We start from the raw sequence: 11,750 nt of genomic DNA on the forward strand, positions 1-11,750 counted from the left end.
ATTGAAATGATTGTAAATAACCAATTCATGTACACTTCTGAAAGGAATTCTGTGAACAATGGGACCAATCAGAAGAAAGGAGTTCTTGAGATTGATACTCTGAATGCCATATTGGCTCAGAACAAAATATTGACTCAGCAAGTCAATTTGATTTCTCAAAGTCTGTCTGGAATGCAAGCTGCACTAGGCAGTACTAAGGATGCTTCATCTGAAGAAGAAGCTTATGATCCTGAGAACCCTTCAATAGAAGAGGTGAATTACATGGGAGAACCCTATGGAAACACCTATAATTCTTCATGGAGGGAACATCCAAATCTCTCATGGAAGGATCAACAGAGACCTCAACAAGGTTTCAACAACAATAATGGTGGAAGAAATAGGTTTAGCAATGGCAAGCCTTTTCCATCATCTTCTCAGCAACAGACAGAGAATTCTAAGCAGAACCACTCTAACTTAGCAACTATGGTCTCTGATCTAATCAAAACCACTCAAAGTTTCATGACTGAAACAAGGTCCTCCATTAGAAACTTGGAGGCACAAGTGGGACAGCTGAGCAAGAAAATTACTGAACTCCCTCCTAGTACTCTTCCAAGCAATACAGAAGAGAATCCAAAAGGAGAGTGCAAGGTCATCAACATGGCCGAATTTGGAGAGGAGGAAGAGGCAGTAATCGCCACTGAGGAAGACCTCAATGGACGTCCACTGGCCTCCAATGAGTTCCCTAATGAGGAATCATGGGAATCTGAGGCTCATAATGAGACCATAGAGATTCCATTGGATTTACTTCTGCCATTCATGAGCTCTGATGAGTATTCTTCCTCTGAAGAGGACGAATATGTCACTGAAGAGCAAGTTGCCAAGTACCTTGGAGCAATCATGAAGCTAAATGACAAGTTATTTGGTAATGAGACTTGGGAGGATGAACCCCCTTTGCTCACCAAAGAACTGGATGACTTGTCTAGGCAGAGATTACCTCAAAAGAGACAAGACCCTGGGAAGTTCTCAATACCTTGTACCATAGGCACCATGACCTTTAAGAAGGCTCTGTGTGACTTAGGGTCAAGTATAAACCTCATTCCTCTCTCTGTAATAGAGAAGCTAGGGATCTTTGAGGTACAAGCTGCAAGAATCTCACTAGAGATGGCAGATAATTCAAGAAAACAAGCTTATAGACTTGTAGAGGATGTTTTGGTGAAGGTTGAAGACCATTACATCCCTGCTGATTTCATAGTCCTAGAGACTGGGAAGTGCATGGATGAATCCATCATCCTTGGCAGACCCTTCCTAGCCACAGCAAAGGCTGTGATTGATGTTGACAGAGGAGAATTGATCATTCAAGTGAATGAAGAATCCCTTGTGTTTAAGGCTCAAGGATATCCCTCTGTAACCATGGAGAAGAAGCATGAAGAGCTTCTCTCAAAACAGAGTCAAACAGAGCCCCCACAGTCAAACTCTAAGTTTGGTGTTAGGAGGCCACAACCAACTTCTAAGTTTGGTGTTGAACCCCCACATTCAAACTCTAAGTTTGGTGTTAGGAGGTTCCAACATTGCTCTGAGTATCTGTGAGGCTCCATGAGAGCCCACTGTCAAGCTACTGACATTAAAGAAGCGCTTGTTGGGAGGCAACCCAATGTTATATTTATCTATTTTTCTTTGTTATTTTATGTTTTCTATAGGTTGATGATCATGGGAAGTCACAAAATCAATTGAAAAAGCAAAAACAGAATGAAAAATAGAAAGAAAAACAGCACACCCTGGAGGAAAACCTTGCTGGCGTTGAAACGCCAGTAAGGGCAGCAAATGGACATTTAACGCCCATTCTGGCACCATTCTGGGCGTTTAACGCCAGAAAGGGGCACCAGACTGGCGTTAAACGCCAGGAAAGGGAAAGAAGCTGGCGTTAAACGCCAGAAATGGGCACCAGCCCGGTGTTTAACGCCAAAATTGGCATAAAGAGCATTTTTGCTCGCCACTTGGTGCAGGGATGAATTTTCCTTGACACCTCAGGATCTATGGACCCCACAGGATCCCCACCTACCCCACCACTCTCTCTCTTCTTCACCCATTCACCAATCACCTCAACACCTCTTCCCCCAAAACCCCTCACCTATCAAATCCCATCTTTCTCTTCACCACTCATATCCATCCTTCATAAAACCCCACCTACCTCACCATTCAAAATCAAACCACTTTCCCTCCCGAACCCACCCATTCATAACCGAACCATACACCCTCTCTCCACTCCTATATAAACCCATCTTCACTCCTTCATTTTCACACAACCTACACACTACTTCTCCCCCTTGGCCGAACCACAAAGCCTCCTCCATCTCCTCCATTTTCTTCTTTTTCTACTCTCTTCTTTCTTCTTTTGCTCGAGGACGAGCAAACCTTCTAAGTTTGGTGTGGTAAAAGCATTGCTTTTTGTTTTTCCATAACCATTTATGGCACCTAAGGCCGGAAAAACCTCTAGAAAGAGGAAAGGGAAGGCAAAAGCTTCCACCTCCGAGTCATGGGAGATGGAGAGATTCATCTCAAGGGTGCATCAAGACCACTTCTATGAAGTTGTGGCCTTGAAGAAGGTGATCCCCGAGGTCCCTTTCAAACTCAAAAAGAGTGAATATCCAGAGATCCGACATGAGATCCGAAGAAGAGGTTGGGAAGTTCTTACCAACCCCATTCAACAAGTCGGAATCTTAATGGTTCAAGCGTTCTATGCCAATACATGGATCACCAAGAACCATAATCAAAGTGTGAACCCGAACCCAAAGAATTGGCTTACAATGGTTCGGGGGAAATGCTTAAATTTTAGTCCAAAAAATGTAAGGTTGGCATTCAACTTGCCTATGATGCAAGGAGATGAACACCTTTACACTAGAAGGGTCAACTTTGATCAAAGGTTGGACCAAGTCCTCACAGACATTTGTGAAGAGGGCGCCCAATGGAAGAGAGATTCAAGAGGGAAGCCGATTCAACTAAGAAGGCATGACCTCAAGCCCGTGGCTAGGGGATGGTTGGAGTTTATCCAACGCTCAATCATTTCCACTAGCAACCGATTCGAAGTTACTATAGACCGGGCCATCATGATTCATAGCATCATGATTGGAGAAGAAGTAGAAGTTCATGAGGTTATAGCCCAAGAACTTTATAAGGTGGCAGACAAGTCTCTACCTTGGCAAGGTTAGCCTTTCCTCATCTCATTTGTCACCTCTGTTATTCAGTTGGAATTGACATAGAGGGAGACATCCTCATTGATGAGGACAAGCCCATCACTAAGAAAAGGATGGAGCAAATAAGAGATCCCACTCACCATGAAATCCCTGAGATGCCTCAAGGGATGCACTTTCCTCCACAAAACTATTGGGAGCAAATCAACACCTCCCTAGGAGAATTGAGTTCCAACATGGGACAACTAAGGGTGGAGCACCAAGAACATTCCATCCTCCTCCATGAAATTAGAGAAGATCAAAGAATCATGAGAGAGGAGCAACAAAGGCAAGGAAGAGACATTGAGGAGCTCAAAGACTCCATAAGATCTTCAAGAGGAAGAACAAGCCGCCATCACTAAGGTGGACCCGTTCTTTAATTTCCTTGTTCTTTATTTTCATGTTTTTCAAATTTTTATGCTTATGTTTATCTATGTTTGTGTCTCATGATCATTAGTGTCTTAGTGTCTATGCCTTAAAGTTATGAATGTCCTATGAATCCATCACCTTTCTTAAATGAAAAATGTTCTTAATTGAAAAAGAGAAGAATTACATGAATTTTGAATTTTATAACAGATTGATTATTTTGATGTAGTGGCAATACTCTTGGTTTCTGAATGTATGCTTGAACAGTGCATATGCCTTTTGAATTTGTTGTTCATGAATGTTGGCTCTTGAAAGAATGACGAAAAAAGGAGACATGTTACTGAGGATCTGAAAAATCATAAAAATGATTCTTGAAGCAAGAAAAAGCAGTGAATATTCAAAAAAAAGGAAAAAAAGGGGAGAAAGAAAAAGAAAAAGAAAAAGAAAAAGGAAAAGAAAAAGAAAAAAATAAAGTTGTGATCCAAGGCAAAAGGAGTGTGCTTAAGAACCCTGGACACCTCTAATTGGGGACTCTAGCAAAGCTGAGTCACAATCTGAAAAGGTTCACCCAATTATGTGTCTGTGGCATGTATGTATCCGGTGGTAATACTGGAAGACAGAGTGCTTTGGGCCACGGCCAAGACTCATAAAGTAGCTGTGTTCAAGAATCATCATACTTAACTAGAAGAATTAATAACACTATCTGGATTCTGAGTTCCTATAGAAGCCAATCATTCTGAATTTCAAAGGATAGAGTGAGATGCCAAAACTATTTAGAGGCAAAAAGCTAAAAGCCCCGCTCATCTAATTAATACTGATCTTCATAGATGTTTTTGGGATTTATTGCATATTCTCTTCTTTTTATCTTATTTGATTTTCAGTTGCTTGGGGACAAGCAACAATTTAAGTTTGGTGTTGTTATGAGCGGATAATTTATACGCTTTTTGGCATTGTTTTTAGTATGTTTTTAGTATGTTTTAGTTAGTTTTTATTATATTTTTATTAGTTTTTAGTTAAAATTCACTTTTCTGGACTTTACTATGAGTTTGAGTGTTTTTCTGTGATTTCAGATATTTTCTGGCTGAAATTGAGGGACCTGAGCAAAAATCTTATTTAGAGGTTGAAAAGGACTGCAGATGCTGTTGGATTCTGACCTCCCTTCACTCGAAGTAGATTTTCTGGAGCTACAGAAGCCCAATTGGCGCGCTCTCAACTGCGTTGGAAAGTAGACATCCTGGGCTTTCTAGCAATGTATAATAGTTCATACTTTGCCCGAGATTTGATGGCCCAAACTGGCGTTCCAAGTCAGCTCAAAACTGCCCGGCGTTAAATGCCGGCACTGGCACAAGAATGGGAGTTAAACGCCCAAACTGGCACAAAAGCTGGCGTTTAACTCCAAGAAGAGTCTCTACACATTAAAGCTTCAATGCTCAGCCCAAGCACAGACCAAGTGGGCCCGGAAGTGGATTTTTATGTCATTTACTCATTTCTGTAAACCCTAGGCTACTAGTTCTCTACATATAGGACCTTTTACTATTGTATTCTTGGTGCACGAAATTGCAATAACACTTTTGCAATCCCGCACAACTAACCAGCAAGTGCACTGGGTCGTCCAAGTAATACCTTGCGTGAGCAAGGGTCGATCCCACGGAGATTGTCGGCTTGAAGCAAGCTATGGTTATCTTGTAAATCTTAGTCAGGATATCAGAATTTATCAGGATTGATTGTGAAAAGCAAAAGAACATGAAATGGTTACTTGTTTTGCAGTAATGGAGAATAGGTTGAGGTTTGGAGATGCTCCATCTTCTGAATCTCTGCTTTCCTACTGTCTTCTTCTTCAAACACGCAAGTCTCCTTCCATGGCAAGCTGTGTGTAGGGTTTCACCGTTGTCAGTGGCTACCTCCCATCCTCTCAGTGAAAGCGATTGCATATGCTCTGTCACAGCATAGCGGAATTCATCTGTCGGTTCTCAATCAGGCCGGAATAGAATCCAGTGATTCTTTTGTGTCTGTCACTAACGCCCCGCCTTCAGGAGATTGAAGCACGTCACAGTCATTCAGTCATTGAATCCTACTCAGAATACCACAGACAAGGTTTAGACCTTCTGGATTCTCTTGAATGCCGCCATCAGTTCTAGCTTATACCACGAAGATTCCGATTAAAGAATCCAAGAGATAACTACTTAATCTAAGGTAGAACGGAGGTGGTTGTCAGTCACACGTTCATGGTTGAGAATGATGATGATTGTCACATATCATCACATTCATCCGGATTAAGAACAAGTATTATCTTAGAATGGAAGCAAGCATGATTGAATAAGAAACAGTAGTAATTGCATTAATCCATCAGGACACAGCAGAGCTCCTCACCCCCAACCATGGGGTTTAGAGACTCATGCTGTGGAAGTACACAAAGAAACGTGTAAAAATGTTATGAGGTCATCAGGTACGGATACAATGTCAAAAGATCCTATAAGTAGTAAACTAGTGTCCTAAGGTTTACAGAAATGAGTAAATGACAGAAAAATCCACTTTCGGGCCCACTTGGTGTGTGCTTGGGCTGAGCAATGAAGGAATTTCGTGTAGAGACCTTTTCTGGAGTTAAACGCCAGCTTTCATGCCAGTTTGGGCGTTTAACTCCAAATTTTATGCCAGTTCCGACGTTTAACGCTGGAATTTCAGTAGGTGACTTTGAGCGCCGGTTTGGGCCATCAAATCTTGGGCAAAGTATGGACTATTATATATTGCTGGAAAGCCCAGGATGTCTACTTTCCAATGCCGTTGAGAGCGCGCCAATTGGGCTTCTGTAGCTCCAGAAAATCCACTTCGAGTGCAGGGAGGTCAGAATCCAACAGCATCTGCAGTCCTTTTCAGTCTCCGGATTAGATTTTTGCTCAGAACCTTCAATTTCAGTCAGAAAATACCTGAAATCACAGAAAAACACACAAACTCATAGTAAAGTCCAGAAAAGTGAATTTTAATTAAAAACTAATAAAAATATACTAAAAACTAACTAAAAGATACTAAAAACATACTAAAAACAATGCCAAAAAGCATACAAATTATCCGCTCATCAATTCTCATCTTTGGACGTCTAGTTCTTAGATCATCTTGGTTCTTCTGGTTCCCTCTCTGGGGCCGAAGCCAATGATCACCATTATCACTTATGTATTTTCACCGGTGAAGTTTCTACACACCATAGATTAAGGTGTGGAGCTATGCTGTACCTCGAGTTATTAATGCAATTACTATTGTTCTTCTATTCAATTGAGCTTATTCTTGTTCTAAGATATTCATTCGCACCCAAGAACATGATGAATGTGATGATTATGTGACGCTCATCATCATTCTCACTTATAAATGCGTGCCTGACAACCACTTCCGTTCTACAAGCAAACAAGGCTTGAATGTTTATCTCTTGGATTCTTTAATCGGAATCTTTGTGGTATAAGCTAGAATTGATGGTGGCATTCAAGAGAATCCGGAAGGTCTAAATCTTTTTTGTGGTATTCTGAGTAGGATTCAATGATTGAATGACTGTGACGAGCTTCAAACTCCTGAAGGCTGGGCGTTAGTGACAGACGCAAAAGAATCACTGGATTCTATTCCAACATGATTGAGAACCGACAGATGATTAGCCGTGCTGTGACAGAGCGCGTTGAACATTTTCACTGAGAGGACGGGACTGTAGCCATTGACAACGGTGATGCCCAACATACAGCTTGCCATGGAAAGGAGTAAGAAGAATTGGATGAAGACAGTAGGGAAGCAGAGAGACGGAAGGGACAAAGCATCTCCATACGCTTATCTGAAATTCTCACCAATGAATTACATAAGTATCTCTATCTTTATTTTATGCTTTATTCATATATCATCCATAACCATTTGAGTCTGCCTGACTGAGATTTACAAGATGACCATAGCTTGCTTCATACCAACAATCTCCGTGGGATCGACCCTTACTCGCGTAAGGTTTATTACTTGGACGACACAGTGCACTTGCTGGTTAGTTGTGCGAAGTTGTGAAATTATGTTTAGACCATGGTATTGAGCACCAATTTTTTGGAGCCATTACCGGGGACTGTTCGAGTTGTGAAAAGAATGAATCACAATTTCGTGCACCAATAAGCTGTACACATCTCATTAGAGATAGCAGATAAGACCATGAAAAAACCATATGGCTTAGTAGAAGATGTCTTGGTAAAGGTTGAAAACCACTACAACCCTGCAAACTTCATTGTCCTGGAAATTGGAGAGGATGAGGATGACTTTGTCATCCTTGGAAGACCTTTCCTAGCCACTGTTAATGCTATCATTGATGTGGCTAAGGGAGAACTGACCTTACAACTAGGGGAGGATCACATCTTATTCAAGATGTCTCATCCCAATTCTCCCTCTAAAAGAGAGATAACTGTGCAACTCTTAGAGTTACAGCCCTTTCTTTCTGTACAGAGCTCTGTAGAGCTCCCAAAAATCAATTCTACGTTTGGTGTTGGGCATCCATCAACAAGCTCTAAGTACAAAGTTACTAAGAAGAAAGTACCTAAAGGTTAGAGGGACAAGAAAGTCCCAACTAAAGGCCTCTCACCTGGCATGAGAGTTGTCTTTACTAAGAAGCTAGTATTACCACATACAGTGAGTCGTGTCTTATCTCTAGAGCATGTAGAGCTCATTCATGAGAGGATACGAAGAAAATTCACTGTCAAAGGCAAAAATCTGAGACCATACTCACCTCCATAAGGAGCTAAAGATCAAGCTAGTGATGTTAAAAGAGGGCTTGTTAGGAGGCAACCCAACCTTAATTAATTACTTATTTCCTTTTATTTTATTTTGTTTTGTTTTTCTATTAGGGTCATGATTGTGTGCATTAGTCAAAACAGAGACAAAATTTCCTAGCAGTGAAAACAGAACACTCTGGATGGAGTGTTAAATATGAACGCCAGCCAAGGTATCCCTGCTAGGCGTTCAACACCCCTCAAGGGTAGCATTGCTGTCGTTGATTGCTAGCCAGGGACCAGCCCCTAGGCATTCAAATGCCAGTGCAGAGAAGCAGGGAATCTGGAATTCCCTAGCCTCTCAAGACCTGTGGGTTCCACAGCATCTTTTACCTACCCCCACTTACTTTCACACTTTCTAATACACACTTCCCTATAAACCCTAGCCCAATCACATCTATTCCATTTCCCCAACCATCATAACTCCCACCTACTTCCACCCACTTCAAAATTGAATTTCCCACCCAAAACCCACCCTATGGCCGAACCATATCCATCCCCACTCCTATGAATACCCATCTTCTAACCCTTCATACAGACACCTCTCATACACTCATGCTACCCACAAGGCCGAGCCCTCTCTCTCCCTCTATATCCTTCTATTTTCTTCTTCTTATAATCCATTCTTCTCTTTACTCTATTTTTGCTCTAGGACGAGCAAAGTTTTAAGTTTGGTGTTGGAAAAGCATAGCTTTTTTTCTTTCCATTACCATTCATGGCAACCAAGGTTGGAGACTCCTCTAGAAAGAGGAAAGAAAAGGTAGTAGCCAATCCCTCTGAATCTTGGAAGATGGAGAGATTCATTACCAAAGCCCACCAAGACCACTTCTATGAAGTAGTGGTAGAGAAAAAAGTGATCCCTGAGGTCCCTTTCATGCTCAAGAAGAATGAGTATCCAAAAATCCGAAGAGAGATCCGGAGAAAAGGTTGGGAAGTCCTAACCAATCCCATTCAGGATGTTAGGATTCTCATGGTGCAAGAGTTCTATGCTAATGCATGGGTCACTAAAAACCATGACACTAGTGTGAGCCAAAATCCAAGGAATTGGATCACCATGGTCTGAGGAGGAATCTTAGGATTCAATCTAAAAATTGTAAGGTTGGTGTTCAACTTGCCTCTAATGCAAGGAGATCCTCATCCTTACACTAGGATAGTCAACTTTGATTAGAGATTGGATCAAGTGCTCTTAGATATCTGTGTGGAAGGAGCACAGTGGAAAAGGGATTTGATGAGAGAACTTTTGTATGGTCTAGAATTCACAAATAACTCTCGTTGCTAGTATAGTTTCTAAACCAACAAAAATCCTTCATGCAAAAATTTGGTTATCACAAGTAACAAACCCCTAGTAAAATTGATAACCGAAGTATTTAAACCTCGGGTCATCTCTCAAGGAATTGCAGGGAAGTGTGCTTATAATTGGTATGTAACACCCTAATATTCAAATTCTTATGCTCGAGTCATAAGTCAATGATATTATGGTGGTACGACTCTCAGGTGGACTTTTAATATATAAATATAGGTAATTTCGAAAGGAGTATTAATCGAGAAGCCTGAAAAGAGTAGAAACAAAATCGCGAAGACGTATCACTCACGTTTCGACAACGAAAAGTTAAACTGTGAAGCCGAAAGTGATAAACGGACAAGGCATAAAGGGGATTAAGAGATAGATAACAGATAGATATATATAACATAAGTAATAGCCACTAGTCGCGACCCGCGAAGTTTAGGCCGGCTAGGGTACAGTATGAAAGTAGTTGACAACAGTACATCCTAATCTCTCCCAAAGGAAACATAAGAGCCTCTATAGGCAAGTTCCAAAAGAGTTCAGCACATAATATAATCTTTTCAAAACAAAAGTGGAGAGATTCTAAGGAAAACCCAAAGTAGAGAAAATAAATATCTTCGCCGTCTCTCAGACGAACCGCAGCTCACTTCTGAGCACCTGAACCTGTATCTGAAAAACAAGAGATATATACGGAATGAGAACCCCGGGCCCATGGGTTCCCAGTACGGTAAAAGTGCCAAATAAATACAATGCACTGCAATAAAAACTCACTAAAAATCCTAAACTCCTTTTCACCAAGTATCCAGCCTAGATTCTCACTAATCCATAAATAGGCATCTGTCGTAAGGGGATACTAAATCTAGTTCATGTTACACATGTTTCCCAATTCGCTGATTCTTTCACGAATCAGACTCAGAATTATAAGCAAAACCATTACCAGTTGTTCTGCCTCAGCAACTTTATATCAATACATCATACCCTCGCCTGGAGCTAGTGAAATCACATCACTGCGTCTACCCAGGGGGCTCAAATGATCTCATTCAAAAATCATCATCATTATGCAATCGCATTATCAATTCATCTCATCAAGAACAGCCCCCAACATCCACTGACACCATCATGAGGGATCTCTCAGTTGTACAAACACAAGCAATACAGACAAGTAATACACAAATAAGGTACAAGTAGAACACGTAGCATGTAATCAGGTAACATAGCATATATGATATAGAAATCCAGAACAAATAGGCAAACCCAAACAATTCAAACATATGCAAATGATGTATGCCTGCCCTATGGCTGATGATATCATCTGTCGGTTATATAGCCAACCCGACACGTCCTGGTAGCTAACCATGGACAGAAACACCCCTTGCGGAGCAAGTAGGTTTGAGCTACAACCTCCTTGCTACTACCCGCTCAGCCCAGAGCCAGTGGAACAACCACTACTGCGGCTACTACCCAGGCGGGTGTTTAACAGCTCAACATGGAGCGAGTGGATTCACCACTACTACCGCTACTACCCAGGCATCACAATCTCTGACCTGGAGCAAGTGGGACGAACCACAACCCTTGCTACTGCCCAGGTATCTCAAGCATTAACCCGGAGCAAGTGGGACGAACCACAACCCTTGCTACTGCCCAGGTATCTTAATCATTGACCCGGAGCAAGCGGGACGAACCACAACCCTTGCTACTGCCCAGGTATCTTAATCATTGACCCGGAGTAAGCGGGACGAACCACAACCCTTGCTACTGCCCAGGTATCTTAAGAATATATTCATTCAATCTCAATTCAAATTATCAATCCATATTGTTATCAAATCTCAAACATTAACCTGGAGCAAGTGGGACGAACCCCAACCCTTACTACTACCCAGGTATCAGAGTTACATTCATTCAAAACTCCATAATTAACTCATTTATCATAAACGTCCTTTTTCGTCTCATACCCGGAGCAAGTGGACAACGCCACTGCCTACTACCCGGGGTTACACATCACATTTCAACATTTTCCATTATTATCCATTTAACACATTCATTCATTAATCATATATACATTTATACTCAGCCATAATCAATAATGGCTTTGCCGTAATCCGGCAATAACTCAGCCAT

This window comes from Arachis stenosperma, chromosome 1 (genome assembly GCF_014773155.1).
Source record: "Arachis stenosperma cultivar V10309 chromosome 1, arast.V10309.gnm1.PFL2, whole genome shotgun sequence".
In the NCBI taxonomy this organism is placed as follows: domain Eukaryota; kingdom Viridiplantae; phylum Streptophyta; class Magnoliopsida; order Fabales; family Fabaceae; genus Arachis; species Arachis stenosperma.